The sequence below is a fragment of the Gigantopelta aegis genome, chromosome 3 (genome assembly GCF_016097555.1).
Source record: "Gigantopelta aegis isolate Gae_Host chromosome 3, Gae_host_genome, whole genome shotgun sequence".
Classification (NCBI taxonomy): domain Eukaryota; kingdom Metazoa; phylum Mollusca; class Gastropoda; order Neomphalida; family Peltospiridae; genus Gigantopelta; species Gigantopelta aegis.
The window spans coordinates 6,261,776-6,285,444 of NC_054701.1; the positions used below are offsets into that span (position 1 = coordinate 6,261,776).

At 40.3% G+C, this 23,669-nt stretch overlaps 1 protein-coding gene across 2 annotated transcripts in view; it reads left to right on the forward strand.

Moving 5' to 3' along the window:
• The first annotated feature begins 839 nt into the window (after positions 1-839).
• Positions 840-23,669, forward strand: part of LOC121367447 — a 36,942-nt gene continuing 14,112 nt past the window's right edge. For both annotated transcript variants that reach the window (XR_005957381.1, XM_041491625.1), the window contains exon 1: positions 840-1,045. The gene's annotated coding sequence lies outside the window, so the exon portion shown is untranslated. The remainder of the gene's footprint in view (positions 1,046-23,669) is intronic.

Below are 23,669 nucleotides of genomic sequence, written 5' to 3' on the forward strand. Positions count from 1 at the left end.
ACCTATTTATAAGTGGTATTTTGTTGACAGATTATCAATGATGTAACTCAACCAGCATCATTATTCAAACGACCTGACACAGTCGGTAGGTTAAATATTTTACTTATATGTGTATGTGATGTTCATGCCTGTGTGCTATGGAATACACAGAAGTGTTTATTTGTATAGTTATTTTATGACATGCTTAGCACATGCTTATAGAACTGATGTGTGATAAGTAAATTAACCTTTGAATTATAATTATATTTGATTTGAGTCTGTTTGAATTGAAATGTCTGTGTGTTAAATGTACATTAGTATTTTGATATTGTAGTAATTTATAATTTGTTAAATATGGTAAAATAATATATGTTATAACCTGGAAAATGTAACTAATTTTATGTCCTTTTGTTATTCTGGGTCGTTATATGTATATTGATGTATATTTTTTTTATATACATCGGGATCTTCACATCTCCCCCAGGTGATCCCTGAATAAAAACCTTTAACCCCAGCTGAAGTCTTCTGTGGTATATAGAGCCTTCGGTACCAGAGACATGCTCCCCTTGAAAATACATGTATACTGAACAAAGAGAGAAACATTGCTTGAGCGGGCTGAGGGTGATGTAGGGTGCTCGAAACCCCTCCCTGCACATTGTTCTAGGTCCGATTCGGCCTATATTTGATGGTAATAAAGATATCGACATGTACTAGCCAGGCCCGTAGCACGGATTTTCAAAGGGGGGGGGGGGGGGGGCTCATTTTTATGGTTGCTCTATCGTCAGGTTTCCGTATTAGCATTATAAGACATTTTAAATTCCCGAAATAAAAACTGGCGAATGGGGGGGGGGGGGGGGGGTGAGCCCCCCCCAGCTCCTACGGGCCTGCAAAGTAGCTGAACTATAGGCCGACGGTTTATTTACTGCCCGCTCCATATCTCCAGGGTAGGCTAGAGCTCTGTGGAAAGACCCGACTTGGGCAGGATATAGTAGTCGGCTGGCTACGTGCTGTAGCATGGGACAGCTGGACGTCTTGGTCATATACACGCTGTATCATCTAACAAAACGTAAGTACATGTATTGTAATTACAATAATATTATACTGGTTATATGTAATGAGTTAAATACGAACAGTATGTAAGCGGGTCCGTACGAATGTAAGCGGGTAGCCCGAGTACTCTGACTAGATGGACAGGGCTGAATATCTGTCCAAATGTCCGTCTAACCCTATATAATACAGTCGGAGTACTCGGGCTAGTAAGCGCGTTGGTGTGCGTACGCGCGCGTGCGTGCGTGTGTGCGTAACTATCCCAATAGGACGTTTGCGAATGTTGACACTGACGTTGAAAAAGATGGGACAAGACTTCCTTATTCCCCGACCTTTCCTAGATTGTTTTTTCTCTATGTTTGAGGATATATGTTAATAATGTAGACTCGCTAACACCCCTCCCCCAACACCTATTTGTCAGAGAAATATTGCAACACCCCTATCAGCTAGCATTGCGCAATACCTTATTATTAAAAAACAAATTCTTAATCTAGGACAGTGACCGACTTCTGCCGGTGTAACTGATAATTTGTTCCACCTGTTAAACAGGTCCGACATAAGCGTAATTACGCCTAGCGTTGACAACAACAGCGGTGTATTGAGACGAACGTTTATGATACAAAACGTCGTCAAAAAGTACTATTTAATACTAGTGAAAACGAGCTCAATATTTACTGTACGCACTAAAATCAATTATAGTCTATTTTGTCCAACTATACTATTTTCTTATAACCTAGTCTTTTTTAACAGGTGTGAATTTTTATGCCCTCCTACTGCAACCGCATGGTCTATTAAATATGTCTTTGTTATTGTGGTTAGATTAGCTTGGAAACTCGCATCTGTCACATGGTCTATACCGTATATTGTTTATCTTGGTTCATCTTGGTTCATCTATCCCATGAAGGTTCAAGTACACGATCCTTTCCGCGCATTTTGAGATGTGGTTAGTGCTAGGATACATACCCTACTATATGCCTACTATACTTCTGTACTTAAGATGGGGTTAGTGCTGGGATACATACCCAGTGGCCTACTATTATTCTGTACTTAAGATGGGGTTAGTGCTGGGATACATACCCTACTATATGCCTACTATACTTCTGTACTTAAGATGGGGTTAGTGCTGGGATACATGCCCTACTATATGCCTACTATACTGCTGTACTTAAGATGGGGTTAGTGCTGGGATACATGCCCTACTATATGCCTACTATACTGCTGTACTTAAGATGGGGTTAGTGCTGGGATACATACCCAGTGGCCTACTATTATTCTGTACTTAAGATGGGGTTAGTGCTGGGATACATACCCTACTATATGCCTACTATACTTCTGTACTTAAGATGGGGTTAGTGCTGGGATACATGCCCTACTATATGCCTACTATACTGCTGTACTTAAGATGTGGTTAGTGCTGGGATACATGCCCTACTATATGCCTACTATACTGCTGTACTTAAGATGGGGTTAGTGCTGGGATACATACCCAGTGGCCTACTATTATTCTGTACTTAAGATGGGGTTAGTGCTGGGATACATACCCTACTATATGCCTACTATACTTCTGTACTTAAGATGGGGTTAGTGCTGGGATACATACCCAGTGGCCTACTATTATTCTGTACTTAAGATGTGGTTAGTGCTGGGATACATACCCTACTATATGCCTACTATACTGCTGTACTTAAGATGGGGTTAGTGCTGGGATACATACCCAGTGGCCTACTATTATTCTGTACTTAAGATGGGGTTAGTGCTGGGATACATGCCCTACTATATGCCTACTATACTGCTGTACTTAAGATGGGGTTAGTGCTGGGATACATGCCCTACTATATGCCTACTATACTGCTGTACTTAAGATGGGGTTAGTGCTGGGATACATGCCCTACTATATGCCTACTATACTGCTGTACTTAAGATGGGGTTAGTGCTGGGATACATGCCCTACTATACATCTGTACTTAAGATGGGGTTAGTGCTGGGATACATGCCCTACTATATTTCTGTACTTAAGATGGGGTTAGTGCTGGGATACATACCCAGTGGCCTACTATTATTCTGTACTTAAGATGGGGTTAGTGCTGGGATACATGCCCTACTATATGCCTACTATACTGCTGTACTTAAGATGTGGTTAGTGCTGGGATACATACCCTACTATATGCCTACTATACTGCTGTACTTAAGATGGGGTTAGTGCTGGGATACATACCCAGTGGCCTACTATATTTCTGTACTTAAGATGGGGTTAGTGCTGGGATACATGCCCTACTATATGCCTACTATACTGCTGTACTTAAGATGGGGTTAGTGCTGGGATACATGCCCTACTATATGCCTACTATACTGCTGTACTTAAGATGGGGTTAGTGCTGGGATACATGCCCTACTATACATCTGTACTTAAGATGGGGTTAGTGCTGGGATACATGCCCTACTATATGCCTACTATACTTCTGTACTTAAGATGGGGTTAGTGCTGGGATACATACCCTACTATATGCCTACTATACTGCTGTACTTAAGATGGGGTTAGTGCTGGGATACATGCCCTACTATATGCCTACTATACTGCTGTACTTAAGATGGGGTTAGTGCTGGGATACATGCCCTACTATACATCTGTACTTAAGATGGGGTTAGTGCTGGGATACATGCCCTACTATATTTCTGTACTTAAGATGGGGTTAGTGCTGGGATACATGCCCTACTATATGCCTACTATACTGCTGTACTTAAGATGGGGTTAGTGCTGGGATACATACCCTACTATATGCCTACTATACTGCTGTACTTAAGATGGGGTTAGTGCTGGGATACATGCCCTACTATATGCCTACTATACTGCTGTACTTAAGATGGGGTTAGTGCTGGGATACATGCCCTACTATACATCTGTACTTAAGATGGGGTTAGTGCTGGGATACATGCCCTACTATATGCCTACTATACTTCTGTACTTAAGATGGGGTTAGTGCTGGGATACATACCCTACTATATGCCTACTATACTGCTGTACTTAAGATGGGGTTAGTGCTGGGATACATGCCCTACTATATGCCTACTATACTGCTGTACTTAAGATGGGGTTAGTGCTGGGATACATGCCCTACTATACATCTGTACTTAAGATGGGGTTAGTGCTGGGATACATGCCCTACTATATTTCTGTACTTAAGATGGGGTTAGTGCTGGGATACATGCCCTACTATATGCCTACTATACTGCTGTACTTAAGATGGGGTTAGTGCTGGGATACATACCCTACTATATGCCTACTATACTTCTGTACTTAAGATGGGGTTAGTGCTGGGATACATACCCTACTATATGCCTACTATACTTCTGTACTTAAGAGTTTCCGCACAAACAGACCCATATAAATGACAGTAATTTTAATATTTCTAATTAGTAAGGAAATGTCCTGAGTTTGGTGTCATTAAACCATGTTTTCGGCTAAATAAAACAAAGTTTACGATTCTATGGTCTATAAACATTATGACGATCACAGTGTGTTATAGAAACACTAATTTAAATATATATATACAGTCAAACTTCGATACCTCTACCTACAATCTCTCGATCTGAAGCGACGGTCCCGACCAAATTGCTATACAATAGCATTGTATAACACACACACACACACACACACACACACACACACACACACACACACACACACACACACACACACACACATATATATATATATATATATATATATATATATATATATATATCAGACATGGGGCGATTACACGACAAAAGTAATCGATCAGACATGGTGCGATTACATGACAAAATAATCGATTACGATTACGATTACTTATGAATGTCATAATTACGATTACGATTACGATTACAAGGAAAATGAAAGTAATCGATTATGATTGCGATTACACTGCCCAGTAATCATGATTACAATCATGATTACATTTTCACAAATATGAACTATTTTTGAGGTGATGTTACCAACATGAAATTGTTCACTTGATTTCACTAATTAAGAACAAATAATGGATAATTGTAGATTATTTATTACATCAATATTATTACATGTATCAAAATTATTACACGTTATTGTATTTTTAAAACCCCTCGGCGGACTAGTTCAACTTATAGTTTTTCTCTTATAACCAGTGCACCATGACTGGTATATCAAAGGCCGTGGTATGTGCTATCCTGCTGCTAATGGAAAACATGTAGCGGGTTTCATCTGGTGGCTATGTGTAAAATTTACCAAATGTTTGACATCCAATAGTCCATAATTAATTAATCAATGTACTATAGTAGTGTCGTTAAACAAACCAAACTTTACTTCTTACGTGAATATTTAAAACATATTATATTTAACGACAAAACGTAATTACATGTGTGTTAATCTCCAAGCTGCTAAAAGAAACCCAAGAATACCCCTTTAATCGCCGAACTGCTCTAGTTCAGTGTCACATAAAACAAGACATATAGTTTACAGTTATCAAAGATCCGAGTTGTCAACTATGATCATTTGACAATACATCAAAAGTGTTGAATGCGATCGGTTGTACTGTGGCAGACTCTTTGCTTTTGTTAATCTTAATGACTGCAGACGGACAGCGCACAATCTTAATCTCTTGTCTGTAAGCTTGACTGGGCCACCAAATCCACGCACAGCAATACGTTATTTAACACATATAACCCCTCCCTCCAAAGCATCACTACAATCGTTACACACTTCTGTACTGACTCTCGAACAATGAAGTTGTGTTCCGAGAACGTGGCGATTTCTCTCCCCACCCTGGGGGCTGTGCTGCGTACGCTTGGGCCTTTGTCCAAGTACCGCATTGAGCACAATGGCGATTCATCAACTATCACGCTACTCTACGACGCTCACCCAGCAGAAGACGGAGGAGGCGACCTAAGACTACACAGAGGGGGGTCTAACTTGGCGGCTCAACCGCCAGGGGCGGCCCCACCTGTTCCGAAGAGGGGGACGACACCGACAGGGGCGGTGCAGGGTGACCCAATCCCGGTGGCTAAACCACCGGAGGCGGTTCATTCTGCGCGGCCGCCCCCAACTACTCGACCATTTTGTGAATGTGTGGCTTTATCCCTTTGGGTTTCATTTAATCATGGAGAGCTCCAATGTTTCTAAGTCAAATTATAGCATTCCCAGTCTGGAGCTCCACGCGGTACGACGTGTTATGTTTCGCTTGTGCACACTGCACGTGCTTTCTCGGCTCGACTTGGGGATCCTTCATTTCGTTGTTTTTGTCAGCGATTTGGGATATATGCGGCCATTGGAACTGATTGAACGCTGGAACGCTTCTCGTTTCGACAGTCTGCACCACCAAGTTGGATTCTTTTTTAGCGAGATTCCTTGCCTCCACGTCATTTCTCCGTCTGATTATGTTGACTTGTTTTTTTCGTGACTCGTATGACGGCCATTCTGCAGAACGCCACGGTTGTTCGCGTTTAGTCTCTACATGTCCGAGTCTGTCCTAGCAGCACTGGAAGATTGACCGCCCCACTCTAAGAAGAAATAGGAAGCGAGGTCGGCCCCTACTACTCTTTTCTGGACTTTACTTTGTTTTATTGTGATACCATCTCGTATCCTTCGGAGTCGGGCCCGTCCGCACCACTATACCAACCCATGACGACTGGTCTATACCCTAGTCTGATTCTCTCTCTCGTTCAGACGGATCCGGCTTCTCAAGATCTGTATTTCAGCACAGCACTACACCTTCAACGTCTGTTGACTGTTAATCTAGGGGTTTTCTTGACGGGATGCTACCCATCTCGTCCCTACAAGCTGTGCACCCTAACGGCCTTAACGAGGCCACTCACGTGGACATATAGATCGGACTTTAAACTTTCAGACCTTCGTTCAAAAGTTTATGTCGAAATTACTTTCTTTTTTTAAATATTATTAAATAATCCGATCCTCTCTTCTTTCTCTTATTTATTTTTGGACTGTCCTTCTAAAATGCTCCAAATTATATAAATATTCGACCGAGCAGTCAATTTTGTCCATTTTCAACTCTACCCCCCCCCCCCCCCCCCCGATCTAATCTAGCGACCAAATTTAATGAGTAGAATTTTCTTTATTAATTATATTAATTAGAGATGCGCATCGAAATTTTAAAGGCCCACTATTTAATTTTTGGATTTAAATTTCAAAATTGTCCGCTTAATTTTTCTCTGTCCCGGGACAAGCCTCTGGCTATCCAGAGACAGGCCCCGGAACGGACATGCTCGAAACTCTAGTGGTATTTGAGCATGTAAAAAGTATTCGCACTCGCACTCAAATTATAGTTCTACTATTATAATAGAAAACAATGGGAAGTCAGCTCTGTTGTCTACACTGATTGCTCAGTGCTGCACCCAACTACTAGCGCTGTTACTTGAGTTGTTACCAAGCATATCAAAGAGGTTTGGTTAATAGGCATGTTTTCATAAGCTTATGTACGTTATATTCAAGTTACTTATTCATTTCCTTCTTTATTTCCTTTGAAGTTTTATAGCTTACCAGGTGTACATAACATATAGTATATAATATAACCATTTACATACATAATGGAAGTCTACTACTACTATTTATGACATTCAGGAACCTTTTTTTCTTCTTCTTTTTTGTGTGTGTGTGTGTGTGTGTGGTGTTTTGTTTTGTTGTTGTTTTGTTGTGTTTTTTTGTGTTTTTGTGTTTTTTTTTTTTTTTTTTTTTTTTGGGGGGGGGGGGGGGGTTAGTTTTTAGTGTTTGCCGTTGTTGTATATAGTTATTTTAATGTGTAGTTTGTTGGTGGTGGATGTATGATGTATGTTTGTGTGGCTCGGTGGTGGTTAATGTCATCTGGCAGTGACACTTTCCTGCTCCCCGTTTTACTACCTCTTTTAACCTTAGTTTTTAATGTGTTTATATCATTTTAAAAAAAAGCAAATATTGTTGTAAATGTGTTTTATTATTAATTATTGTGTGTTGTATGTTTTTAAATATAATTTGAAGCTCTGTCTTTTAACCTAGGGGATTATTATTATTATTTTTTTTAATATACTTTAATAATACATTGTGTATGGGGGTGGATGTTTTTAATTAAATAAATGTCCTCGAGTGTTTTTATTCAGTCCACCCGTGGTTGGGGCGGAGTAGGTCCGGGGCGTCTCGTCTCCTTTTTGGGGTCGGGTTCTTCTCTTGGGGCGGGTTCTTCACCTTGGTCTTGGCCCGAAAGCATAGTTTTGGATCAGTCCAGGGTATATAATCTTTTTCAATTTTTTAAGGGCATATTTATTGTTTAATTTTTCATTTTTCATTTACCTGTTTGGAAATGCCCAGTCAAAAACAAGCGTCACACTAAAGTAATTAAAATTAATTTTTATTTAAATACCATAGGTTATTTCAACGACGCATCAAAATCCCCCCTATGCCTTTTATAAATAATTCAAAATTGCCCCATTAAAAATTAATTATCTGTCCCACACTCGACCACTGGCCATGCCAGAGACTGGGTGTGGGAGAGACGTGCCTGAACCTTAATTGGATAGAGGCACGTTAATAGAGTTTACGCTACGCATAATGGAAGGTGTTGGTATAAAACAGTTAACGAGAATATGATAATATGTGTACAGAACTCTATTTAAAACTAAGTAACCATAGATTCATGCCTTCTTATTATTTTGTATAAATATTTTTCTAAGTTACATACTTTGTTTACATTGCTAGTAGGCAATAACTTTATTACTTTAAAGATACATGTATATTGAAGGATGCTATAATAATTATTAATATATAATCATCAAAAAAGTGCAAGTTCATATAGTTTGAAACTTTAATCCTAGTGTAGTAATCACGAAAGTAATCATAAATTACGATTACATTAGCAATGTAATCGATTACGATTACGATTACATGGTATTCTCAAACAGAGTAACCGATTACGATTACATGAAAATATGTAATCGATTACGATTACTGATTACGATTACCCCATGTCTGATATATATATATATATCGTTAACTCGAAGTTGAAGGGGACGACGAAATAGTTCGAGTTTCAGGGAGTTCGAGTGTTCGAAATTCGTACAGCAGACCTCAAAGTGAAACTGCATTGCAGTATTATCATTTCGTTGATATCGGACGTTAGCACATTTCTTCTGTGTATATGATAAAACTAAGTAAATATTAACAGAAACGAGATAAATCCGATCAATTTGACGTACATCTCTATGTACTTTTATTGTATTAACTGACAGTAAAGTAAAAAACCCGAAAAAAAACCCTGAAAGCACGTACTTACATATAACCGCAGAGTTCGACAAATCCGCTAGCCCGACGCCCGTGGCTAGTGGTTTTTAAGTTCGGGCTAGTGAGAAACGCAAAACCACTAGCCCCTGCGGGCTAGTGGTTTCCCCCCTCCTCTCGTCATCGCTCGATCGTGGGTTTTTTGTTTTCTTTCTTTCTTTTTCTCTTGGCTGAAATTTCGTTTAATAAATTTGATTGTGACGTTTGTCATCGAATAATATCAACAACGCAATGAGTATATAATAATAATCCACTTGAGCTAGGTCTGCAAACTGCAGTAACATGCTATCTCTACATCGTCACAGTTACAGCATGCATTGTTTACCTTTCCCTTTCAAGTTTCTGGCACAGGAAATAAAGTCTAATGACATGCGTGTTTTGATTGGTTAGACACGTCACGTGGTCGTTAATCTCGCACATGTTTTAGTCTAAGAACTTGGAAATCATCAATCGCGACGACAGGTTAATCTCAATCAAGTAAACCCCAGCCATGCTTTGAATTTCAGTGTTTGTTTTATTTACCTATTGTTTTTTAATTTAACACATCGCTAACATGTGGTTATCGGCAATCAGGAAAACTATTTACTTTAATGGTAACCGCATATGCAATGACTCGGCTTGGCCTATTACGTGTAGCGGTTTGGATAAAACGTCATAGCTGCCGATACAAGATAATACCTTTTTTGTTCATCAATTAACAACGGATTAGATGTCGCCGTTATATTCTTTTGATATCGGTCTGACACGGGATAATGCCCTGTATTTGGCATCACCGTTCCTGGCGACACTGTCGTACCCTCATTTAAATTTAATTATTTTGATAGTGTTTTTAGATACCAACCAAGAGTTTGCTCAATTAATTTTCCCCGGGGGGCAAAAACAAAAACGGGACAATGACGATGGATCACACTTGACAAAAGACAAAACGTACGACACGACAAAAAACTGAAAGTTACAACATGATTTAAGTGTGTTTTATTTTACTGTTATACTCGTAAATGTGTAAACCGGAAGTAAGCGATAAATTAAAGTTGATATATTTTTCAAATGTCAAAACAAGGCGGAGCGTAACGTTGTAATAAATTAAAATACTGAATGTCGATTAGCACTAAGTACGTTTGTTTACCAAATAAAAAATACACAATATAAATAGCAAAATTATTATAAATCACAAAAATCATTTTAAAAACCCTCACTAACATAGCGAGACATAACATAACAAATCAAAACGCTGTATGCCAAATAGCACTTGGTTATGTACCTTTTTTTTACATATAAAACATTCACAACAGTACAAAATAATTTATATCTCTCAAATCACAAAGTACAAAGAGCAGAACTATTCGAAATTTTTTTGTAATTAGAGATTGTTTGGCACACTTGCTTAAAAAATCGTCTTTCATTACTGTGTCTGTAATCTTGCACAGATTGAGCAGCATTTGACAATTCATTTTTCTTTAAAGTATTACCTGTACAGTTAAAAGGTTCAGTCACTCCACAAACTTCGAGTTTTGGAAGTGCAATATACCTTATTTTTTTTATGGTGGGACCACAAAATTACTTTGAGAGATAGAGTTTTTCGAATGTTCGAAGTTTGAGTGTTCGAAGTCTGTTATTACTAGTTTGTGTAGCAGTTCGGCCGGGACCGCCGTTTCACTTCGAGAGATCGACGTTTACGAAAGATCGAAGTTTGAGTTATCGAAGGTCGACTGTATATATATATATATATATATATATATATATATATATATATACACACACACATATATATTGGAGAGAGAGAGAGAGAGAGAGAGAGAGAGAGAGAGAGAGAGAGAGAGAGAGAGAGAGAGAGAGAGAGAGAGAGAGACAGACAGGCAGACAAACAATACCTATCGCTACAAACAATAGGACTACCAAAACAAGTCGTTATAAATGCTCTGTTAGTCGAGAACGTAAACTACAATAGCAGCAAACTTATTAGTCTCTTTAATAAAAGTTTTCATAGCTACTAATGGAAAAATGTAACAGGTTTCGTCTGTTTCCAATAGCCGATGATTATTAAATCAATGTGCTCTAGTGGTGTCGTTAAACAAAACAAACTTTTAAAAATAGAATAAAAGTTTATACAAACAGTGTAACAAGGCACTATGCCGAACGCCGTGTGAATGAGCAAATTCCAAAATAGAATGAGTTTCCACTGCATTGCTCTTAACTCCTCACACTACACATACCCGCGTCCAAAATTATTTTTGACAAAATTAGAATGGTTCTGACGAATCACTGTTATGTGTTTCATCTCTGAGGCTGTCATACTCAGGACTATATATTCTTTACACTCTGTTCTTAGATCTGACACTCTAAAGACTGGGTTGACAAAATAGGTTTTGTTTAGTGGAACCATTTCTCCCCCATCGATACCAACAAAATAGGTCTTGTTATCGCGTTTAGTGGCCCATTGCCACTTCCCCGAGGGCGGGACGTAGCCCAGTGGTAATGCGCTCGCTTGATGCGCGGGCGGTTTGGGATCGATCCCCGTCGGTGGGCCCATTGGGTTATTTCTCGTTCCAGCCAGTGCAACACGACTGGTGTATCAAAGGCTATCCTGTCTATGGGATGGTGCATATAAAATATCCCTTGCTACTAATGGAAAACATGTAGCGGGTTTTCAATAGCCGATGATTAATAAATCAATGTGCTCTAGTGGTGTCGTTAAATAAAACAAACTTTTTTGCCCCACCCCCCGCACCAACCAAGACTGGTATATGAAATGATGTGGTGTAAGCTATCATGTCCGGTATGAGGATGTGGTTGCTGAGTCTTTCCGGTTGAAGTGTCAGAATATTATAACGATACTAGCACTACCCAAATTGATTGGTTTGTGACGTATAATTTAACACTGAAAATGCATGCGCCTCAACTTTGTTTTAGGTGGAAACAACATTTACATTTAATTTAAACCTTGTTTTGAGGATATGCAAGAAATATATACTACGTCAGTATCCGATAGATACCATTTATTTTACAGCTTGTTATTTCATGCGTATACAATTCGCTGTCACTTCTTAAATACGTTTTTAAATAACTCGTTGTAATAAAAAAAGACCAGAAATAGTACCAAGGCCTCTTGAGCGTCAATATATGCAAATGAGGTTACGTGATCTGTGGCCTGCTCTGATTGGCTGACTTGATTGGTGAGTTATGACGTCACGGGAACGTTCAGTGCATTGACCTCTGGGTTATGCAGCTGGCTGACCTTTAATCGTCGCTAATTTGGTTAATAGGCTTTGCAGCTGTGGGAAACGTGCCCATATATGGCGATGGCGCAGGAACGCCATGGATGAGTCATCCCAACACAAGTCCAGGCATGTTTTTGACCTCACGTATAAAAAACCCCAGATTTAGAACGCTCGGTTCAGTAATATCAAAACCTATACTAGCTCGGCCATTTATCTTTCGACCGACCGTTCAAAATTGCGCCAAATTTCCTCAAAACTGCGCACCCTTTTCTCTTTGGCATTAACGGCTGTATTCAAATTCCATAGCACCACCACCACCCACCCGCCTGCTACCGATTCAATCGGGCTGCTGGTGCTCCCTTGCACCTGCCAGTACAGGCGGTCCCTCCTGCCCCCCCCCCCACTTTTCCTGTCAACAGCTTGTTCTGAATGTGCACGTAAAACCCTATGACCTGACCTGACCTGAACGCTCGGCATTCGCTCGGCGACACTGCTAGAGAGAAGACGTATACCATTGATGTTACTTACGATATATCAGGACCGTAGCTAGCAAGGGGGGGGGGGGGGGGGACTGCCCCCCCCCCCCCCCCCCGAAGAAATTCGGAAAGCATTATAGAAACGTAAAGAAAATTTTCTTCTTAACTGTTTAAGGAGTTTTAGACTATTAACTACTCAGTTGCCCCTCCAAACTAAAAATCCTAGCTACGGCCCTGTATATAATATATATAAAATGGCATCGGGATATTCAAGAAGCACTACAAATACCAATGAAACGAGATGTCAGATAGATCTTTGTCACGGGGATTCTATAATTCCCGTAACTGAATAGAACACGATTATGAAAATATCTCTCCTAACTGTATATCTGTTAGATCTCTCTGTAACAGGCTGTTAAACCCTAGTATGGCTCGTCTAGGTATGATCAGAGATACGATCTTATATAAAGTATATATTATTATAGCACGTTTAGCTCACTAGAAACACAACAAAACACAATACACTTTGGAATCTGTATTATCCTACGCTGACAAATGTACAGCCGTAGTAGTAAATTAATAACAGCAATAATAACAACCCAGAACTGATCACTTAATTAGTTAATCTCTAGGTGTCTAGTTACACAATATGCGAATCACTTCACCGTTACACCACACCCACACGTGTGATAATTGAGAAACGCTTCCAGGAGAAGTTAATTAATAAAGGAATTACAACACCATTCCTAACTGGTTAATTTTTAATTAACCCTAACTACTCATTCAGTAACCTTGTAACACAGAATTAATACTTATCACAATAAAGACAATAACCTACAGTGTACCTAGGTCGTCTAGGATGACTGGCTAAGCTTTATATTACCAAATACTCGTATAATGTTAGCACAAAAGTCTACGATTTACTTCGTCAGATGACCGAAGACACTGTCTAAAGAATACTGGTATAATACAGTATCAAAATATTTAAAGTCACATCAATCACATCAAGGTTATACACAGAGCAGAAATGATATTTACCAAGTCCTAACGGACTACGTTCGTGATCCCCTGGAGCCTTCCTCGTTCGTTCTCCTCGATATCTCTAAAACACTAGCTATTTATTATAAATCAGGATTTTGCCTGGGGGTACAAGGCGGTACCTCACGTATCATCTCATTTCTACCTCTACTAGAGTCGGTATATTTCTCTCTGATCGTCAGACTTACTGACGCCTTGGTCGCCAAAATCACGGTCGTCGAAACCGCACTCGCAGGCGTATTACGTAACTACTCGCCACATGGCCTCCACAGCTGGACTAAGTGCATATTGGAATGCCCGATCGCGCGAAGTATTACGTAACAAGTTGCCCAGCTAGCTAAGTGCAATTAAACTGCACACGGCCCTCTAACACAATTAAAATCGCCACAGGCGAAAACAAATTAAGAGCATGTACCGTCACACACCCCCACCTCAAAAGGGATATTTCCTCTACTCTAGGAATAGGGAAATATACTACATTAAAACAAAAGGGTGCGTTAACCGACGCATACGGGCATTTATAACACATGTAATAATAAGGTGACTACCAGTAATCACACTGAGTCTCTGAGTCCCTGGTATACAAATAGAATATATATAAACAAAACAGAAATAAGGAATGTCAACACATTATCATAACGTTCAACTTCGGGACAGGGCATCAGCGATTACATTGGATGTGCCCTTGATATGTCCAATGGTAATTGGGTATTCTTGCAGATGAAGACTCCATCTCAAAACTCTCTGGTTGGAGGCTTTCATTAGGATGGTCCAGTCCGTCTTCGTCTTCTTGGAACAGCACAGCTCCAGCACCCACGTCACTGGCACCCACAGCTAGCTTGAACGGCATTCGGTAGTCTGGTGCTGCCATCACGGGAGACGAGTAGCGCATCTGCTTAATACGTTTTCCAGGTTTTCTCCGATAGGCATGCTGTCGAAACGGTGTAGCGTTGGGTTCCAAGCGCACATCTTGGCTTAAGGTATTGGTAACATTGTCTTGTTTCAACGTAGTCCAATTTGCTCGCTGGGGGTTCAAGTCTGCTAGAATCTGGCTGTTGGCCAATTTTCTCTCTGCAGTCTTGACGTCATCACAGGAAATTGAGTGTCTCTCAATTTGGACCGGTCTCTCTGGAACTATCGGCAGTCTGTCAAAATAACCTTTTAGCAAATTGATGTGACAATACCTACTTTTCCTAACCCTATCAGGAGTGTTTATCACATACCGTGTCTCATTAACCCGTTTGTGCACAACATAGGGCCCGAAATACCTGTTCTGCACAGAACCCCGTTTAATGGGAAGGTACAGCAGCACCTTATCCCCTGGTTTAAATTCCCGACTCTTAGCCTTCCTATCAAACTCTGATTTTATTTTGCTCTGAGCATGGCTCAGTTGCTTCCTAGCTAGTTCGGTCGCCGGCAACCTCCTATCCCTAACTCTTTTATTCATCAATACTCTCTCAGTTAACAATGTAGTGCGAACTGCCAACAATTTTGGATCAGCCCCCTGCTCTAGAATTAACTCTTGTCTATTACAAGGTAAATCCCCTCTATCAAACACAACTGGTTCAATTCCCCTCTGCGGGAGATCAACAGGTTCCACCACATTTAATTTGTCAGTTGACTTATCTACCATTTTACTGATAACCTCATCCACTCCAATTTCATGGCTCACACACGTATCAGACAAATCACAAATATCCTCTAGATCCCGTGCTAACCTACTGGCCATAGCCCTAGTCTTTACACACGCAGGATATCTAATCTCATCAACCTCACTCTCTTCTACTCGTAAAGGGCTGTCTTTAATTAACAACTGGTCACATTTTGGCTGACAACACTGACTAGTCAAATCATTACCCAACAAAACTCCTATGTTTTCAACAGGCAAGTCCTTCACAACACCCATAACGACTGGTCCCGTCACAAACTTCGAACACAAGAAAACCTTATGTAACCGGACAACCATTTTTCTCCAGTAACCGAGGTTAAAGCCAAACTACGTCCTATGTCTGAATTTTCAATACCAGCTAAACACTTTTGCGTTATCAGACTCTGACTACACCCGGTATCTCTATAGATTGATATAGCCTTAGGACTCAATTCTTGTTTCACATCACAAACCATACCAGTGGATACATACGGGTTTACTTTCTCTGCCATGGGACTAACCATTAACTCTCTCGCTAACGGAGCTGACCTCACTAAACCGACCACTTGCGCATTATCGCGTTTCCTTTTAAAACAGTCCCCGATAAGATGGTTATCCTTTTTACAGTAACTGCAATGTGGACGAAAAGTTCGTGCATTGGCTGATAATGCAGGTCTATCCTTACTTTGCCCACCAGGTGCATTCCTGGCCTGACTAGCTGACCAACTAGATGACTCTCCCCGATAGTTACTTTCCCGGGAAAAACCTGGCTGAAATTTCTTCTTATCACCCTGTTGTAAAGAGCTACCCGGTACTGCCTGAGCTTTGTGTATTAACACGTAATCATCTGCCACTATGCCTGCCTCCTCTATCTTTTTGACATCACGATCCTCTAAATGAATACGTAAGCTAACTGGTAATCCATTTTTAATGTCCTGTAAGATCAACAACTCCCGTAACTCGGTATATGATGAGACACCACCCATTTATCAAACATCCCTGCCTTCTTAGCCACAAACTCACTATAAGACTGACCCTGCGTTTTTCTCAACTCGCTATACCGTAAACGATAATCCTCAGGACGTAATTCATAAGCCCTCAACACTGCAGCCTTAACTAAGTCGTACTGACTTGCTCGCTCATCACTCATTGAATTATAAGCTATACTAGCCTTCCCCTTAAACTTAGACACGGCTAACAATGTCCACTTAGACTCCGGCCAATTTAGCTGCTTAGCGGCCCGTTCAAAAAGTTGGAAGAACATGTCTACCTCCTGATCGTCAAACACAGGCACTGATCTATAAGCCTCCGACATGTTAAAACCATTTCCTGCCTCACGTCTAACTTCTTCAGTATTCAACTTTAACTCATGTTCCACTTTTAATTTTTCTAACTGGAATTCTCTATTCCTTTCTTCTTTCTCTCTATCCCTATCTTCTCTTTCTCTCTCTCTCTCTATCCCTATCTTCTCTTTCTCTCTCTCTCTATCCCTCTCTTCTCTCTCTCTCCTTCTCTATCCCTCTCTCTATCTTCCCTATCTCTCTCTCTATCTTCTCTATCCCTCTCTCTATCTTCTCTATCTCTACCTTCTTTCTCGCTCTCTCTCTCTCTCTATCTAATGCACGTTCCTCTCTTTCGTACTCAAGCTTTTTAAAAGCTAATTGTTGTTCCACACTTAACTCATTTATCTCTATCTCTGGAACAATCTCACTGTCTTCCATAACAGGACTATCACCAAAAACTTCCTGGATAATAATTGTCCTTATATCTCCTTAGGTTTTAGCTGATGTTAAATCAATTTCTCGCTCACCCGCGATTTCAACTAACTCGGCCTTACGTGCTCGCTTAATCTCCACTACACTGAGCGTAGGCCTATCCAGCAAATTCTTATCCATGTTTAGATATGACGCACTTATTATTAATTTTCTAGTGAACAACATGCTACTTCTGGTAAATTTGTAAAAATAATTTATAAAGCCCCCATTTACAAACAATACTTTTTTAAATATGCATGTCCCGTTTCAGATCCGGGACGAGCGCCCCAATTTTCTACTCCTGTCACGGGGATTCTATAATTCCCGTAACTGAATAGAACACGATTATGAAAATATCTCTCCTAACTATATCTATTAGATCTCTCTGCAACAGGCCGTTAAACCCTAGTATGGCTCGTCTAGGTATGATCAGAGATACGATCTTATATAAAGTATATATTATTATAGCACGTTTAGCTCACTAGAAACACAACAAAACACAATACACTTTGGAATCTGTATTATCCTACGCTGACAAATGTACAGCCGTAGTAGTAAATTAATAACAGCAATAATAACAACCCAGAACTGATCACTTAATTAGTTAATCTCTAGGTGTCTAGTTACACAATATGCGAATCACTTCACCGTTACACCACACCCACACGTGTGATAATTGAGAAACGCTTCCAGGAGAAGTTAATTAATAAAGGAATTACAACACCATTCCTAACTGGTTAATTTTTAATTAACCCTAACTACTCATTCAGTAACCTTGTAACACAGAATTAATACTTATCACAATAAAGACAATAACCTACAGTGTACCTAGGTCGTCTAGGATGACTGGCTAAGCTTTATATTACCAAATACTCGTATAATGTTAGCACAAAAGTCTACGATTTACTTCGTCAGATGACCGAAGACACTGTCTAAAGAATATTGGTATAATACAGTATCAAAATATTTAAAGTCACATCAATCACACCAAGGTTATACACAGAGCAGAAATGATATTTACCAAGTCCTAACGGACTACGTTCGTGATCCCCTGGAGCCTTCCTCGTTCGTTCTCCTCGATATCTCTAAAACACTAGCTATTTATTATAAAACAGGATTTTGCCTGGGGGTACAAGGCGGTACCTCATGTATCATCTCATTTCTACCTCTACTAGAGTCGGTATATTTCTCTCTGATCGTCAGACTTACTGACGCCTTGGTCGCCAAAATCACGGTCGTCGAAACCGCACTCGCAGGGGTATTACGTAACTACTCGCCACATGGCCTCCACAGCTGGACTAAGTGCATATTGGAATGCCCGATCGCGCGAAGTATTACGTAACAAGTTGCCCAGCTAGCTAAGTGCAATTAAACTGCACACGGCCCTCTAACACAATTAAAATCGCCACAGGCGAAAACAAATTAAGAGCATGTACCGTCACAATCTTGGTGGTAACATATTCGTGGTGGCGAAAGCGTGGAATGGGGACATTACTATTCACATTCGTCAGTTTGACGAGGATTGTGTGGACTGTGCACAACCATTTACTTATAAAATTAGTTTAATCCGCTGTGATAAGTGTGGAATAATCTTCTCCAGGAAAGATGGCCTACAGCGTCACATAAAGACTGTCCATGACACTAAACAGTTTGATTGTAATCAGTGTGAATTGTTTTTTACAAGAAAAATAACCTTAAGCGCCACACCAAGAAGCATGGTCCTAGCATACCAACTGCGTCAAACCACAATATTCAAATGAAACATTGTGCAAACAATAAGCCATGTGCTTCCAGTGGATTAACAATGGCAATCCATTGTGCTAACATTACATATTCTGATTGAGAATTCCCTATATTAACAATGTGTTCACACCATAAACGTTTCAGAAACATGTGTACTACTTAATGACGACATTGCTATTCACATTTGTCAGTGTCCCACCAAGAAAGGCGTCCCTCTGACGATGAAACAGTGCTTGGAACTAGCGACATGGAAGCCATGACATGTTTGGAATGTATTTCTGGAAATTAGACTTATTTCGAACGTGTCCAGACATGTCAGGGGAAAACCGCAGACATTGTGTAAAAACCTTAGATTTAGAACTGTCCGTCATTCGTTAGTAGACCGTTGTAAAGAGAAGACGTACACTCCAAATGGCTCCTTGGATATTCTAGAATGGACAGTAACAGTAGCAGTTGTAGCAGCTGTAGCAGCGGTAGCAGTGACGACATCTTGGTATGCAAATGTTCTGAGAGACAAGCTTCAGCCTTATTTTACAGTTCAGCTTGGTGGGAAAAGTCAGATCATGCACGGCGTAGATCGCTGTCTAGAACTTTATGATCCCACGTGGAAAAAAGAAAAAGAGGGCAAAGTCACAGAACCCAAAGTCGTCATGGTCTCCCCAACACAACAGGTGATAGAGCAAGCCAAGGCCGATCTGAAACGGAAACAACAACAACAACAACAACGTGGTACGGGTTGGAAAGCCTCGAAACGGCAGAAGCATTTCTAAAAAGACTATAAAAGGTCCAGACGTCATTTTACATTGCGTATTTGAACATACAAGATCATGAATCAGTGCCACATTTGCAAAAAAACATATGTTTGGACCCACGAGCTAACTCGGCATGTACGACTCTTGGAATCTGAAAATAAACCTTCCCAGCAGAAGCAGCAACAGCAGCAACAGCAGAAGCAACAGCCACCATCTAAGCTGATACATCCGTTCACCATGATCGTGTCGGGACCCCCTTCGTGTGGAAAGACATTTTTGGTATACAAATGGCTACGGGATGATAATATCTTCCCAACGCCTCAATGCATCATCTGACTCTACAAACGATGGCAACCCCTCTACAGCATCATTGGGACAACCGTTCGGGTGAAATGTGTTCAAGGAATACCTGAGAATTTGGAAAAGGATTGGTATTTGGATCCCAGAATCCGAAATCTCATCGTGTTGGACGACTTGATGTGTATGACCAATAAAGACCCACGTTTCACCGACCTGTTCACAGAAGGAAGTCACCACAGAAACATCTAGGTGATTGCCATCAACTGGAACTTGTATCACAGCAAAGACCCGACTCAGAGAAGAAACTACCATTACTTTGCGCTGTTCAACAACTCCATCGACAAGCAGCAAGTTCTGATGTTGGCACAGCAGATGTATCCTGGAAATACTCGTCATTTGAAGCAACGTTTTGAGGACGCTACCCACAGGCCCTACGGACATCTCTTGGTGGACTTGAAATCGACCACGCCCGAACATTGGTGCCTTCAACCTAACGGTTTAGAGACGGGGCCGTCCGAATGGTATAAAAGTACAAACGTAACGGCGAATGTCTCAGAAGAATTGCAACCACTGTCAAAGAAAGAGCTCTACATGCAAAGGAACGCATTCAAGAGAAAACTACCAGGCATACCCGCCTACGAAAGTGACGACGAAGATGATCGAGGTAGAACCCTATCTGAAAAAAGTCAAGAAGATGCAGTCTTTCGATACGTGTGGTCTGGTCTTTAAAGACGGGAGTGACTTGCAGCGACATCTGTGATTTAAATCGTGCGAGGAGGGAAATCAGAAGAGACGTCGCCCAATCTGGAAAACGAAGGCGTACGTCTGATGATCGAGCGTGAATTCGACACCAATCGTGACTATTTCGAAAGCAAGAGGAAACGCTACGAAGAAAAATAGATGTCCCAAGATGCCATCGAAAGAAACATGAAGACATTACAATGGAAGTTATTTAAAGACATGTACTCTCGCTTTCTGACATATATGCATTACTTTGACAAAGACCCCACCACGAGGAAAATTCTAGTCGTTGAATCCCAACAGAAATGTGAGACCACAGATTCGTTTTAAATTAAATCAGTATCATTCCTGGATCAGCGAATATTTGGACGTCGTGGTGCATTGGCTGGCTATATAACCTAATGGGGCACCGACGGGGATCGTTCATAGACTGACCACTGGCCTACATCTCACCCCTGTATTTATCCATTTGGTAAAATTTACATTAAACGGCCCTGTAAAGGCTAGTACTCTAGGGAAGTACTCATGTTTAAAATGCAGTTATTTCCTTGGGCATAGGTTAGTTTGGAGCGTTGAGTTGCAGTCACATGTTAAACATTCTTTTCTTCAAAGCAATGGGTATGGGGTGTTACACACATTTCTTTTCCCCCATTGTCACATTTCTTTCTTTTATTTTTATAATAATGTGTTTTTCAAAGAATGGGCTGTGGTGTCACACACATTCCTTTCTTCCCTTAAAGGAGGGGACAATTAAGGCATTTGACCTGGTATGCATAGTCAACGATATATAATGCACATTATTGCTTAATATCAACAAGTATAATCGTATAGTTAATTAATAAAATGCTTAAATGTGATGGCTATTATATATAACGGGCGCGGCCATTTTGTACCATCCAGTGAATATGCCCTCTGGCGAGCTGGTGGTTACGTAATACCTAACGTGTCACGTCAGGAATTAATTAGTCTTCGAACTGAAGAAACAAAGCATATCTGATTTTTGTGGATGCATCGCAATCTGTAGTAATATCCATCCCAGTAAGCCAGCACCAAGTGTATATTATTTTTAATACAAAATAACTGTTTTTTGTTTTGTACATAAATTAACCCACGCACTGAAATAATAATCAGTGTTTTCTTGGTTAATTGGTCTTTTCTTTCCGTTGCCTGTACCTGTGGTTCCTGATTGGCAGGTGTATATTTAGACGGTCCCCAGACACTGTGTCTAGACACACTAAAAAGACGTGCCTCTTTTATTAAGATCACAGGGTATTATGTGATAACCGCGCGGAAACCCCTAAAATCGTAATGGATATTATCAGCCGTCCTGCTTTATTACTGTAAGTAATTCTGTAAAACCCTTGTTTAAGTAGACTTTCCCATCTAAAAATCACAAAACTCACCAATTACGTAGTCCCAAAGAAAAGAAAATTATTATTTGGGTATCGTGATTGGTCGTTTTTTCTCGAACGTACCCTACCAATAGGCCTACTAATATGCATTTTTTTCTTTGGATTTTTTAAGAGTAAAATACTGTAACTCCATTTCGTTCTATTGATGCAAATTGAAATATATTTAGTTAAATAGTTTATAATACTATGAAGTCATTTATGATGTTTTACAAGTCAGGTTGATGAAAGCGTTTGTTTACACTGTGCTTAGAGCCGTTGGACGGAGCTGACGTCACTTCGCCCCAAGCTATACCACCGGACGTCAAAAAAACGAAACAAAATGGCTGCCCCCATTTATTAGGAATAATCACGTTTTTTAATTAACTCTAAAATTACGCGTTTTTTTTTTTTAAAGTGTCTGTATGTGTTGGTCGTCCGGGTATGCATCATTTCAACACTCCAGGCTCATATTTGAGTTGATCCTCCCTTTAACACACATTTCTTTCTTCTTAACACATGCCTTTCTTCTCAATAACAAACATTCCTTGCTTTTCCTTAACAAACATTCCTTTCTTCTCCTTAACACATATGTCTTTCTTCCCCTACTAACCGCTGATTGAGTGCATCTACGCATTTCTTTCTTTTATTTTAATCATTTCCGCTTTTAAAGTAATGAGCTAGGGTGTCACACATTCCTTTATTCCCCTAATGTCATCTCTTTCTTCTTCTTGTTTGCTAAAAAGACATCTGTTTCGACTCGGCGTATCATATTTCTTTATTCAGCCAGGCAGACACAGCGCATTTCACAAGAAACATTTTAATATTTCTTTGCACGTGAAAACGATATGTGTTTCTCATTAATGTCGATAATATTCTTTCATATGTTCTCCGATAGCCTCTGTGGCAAGTGGAGAATTTGTGAACGCTGAGAATATAAATAATGTTTCAAAACATGGAAGACTGTAAACAATGTGTTGGGTTATATTTATTTTCCCTACCTCTATCCAATTAAGGTTCAAGCGTGATATGCTGGACACACACACACACACACACACACACACAACACACACACACACACACACACTCTTTTCTCGTAACCCAATACCCCTTTTCCTGACTCCTACAGCTGTCAAACCCATTCACTCAGGTCACCGAGGTCAGATGACAGCTGCCAAAGTTATTAACCCTCGTTAAAGTAGCGTCAAAAACACGCCTGGATTTGTGTTGGGATGACTCATCCATGACGTTCCCGCGCCATCGTCATATGTTTCAAACCTTCCCTCCCCGGATGTGCACAGCGCCAG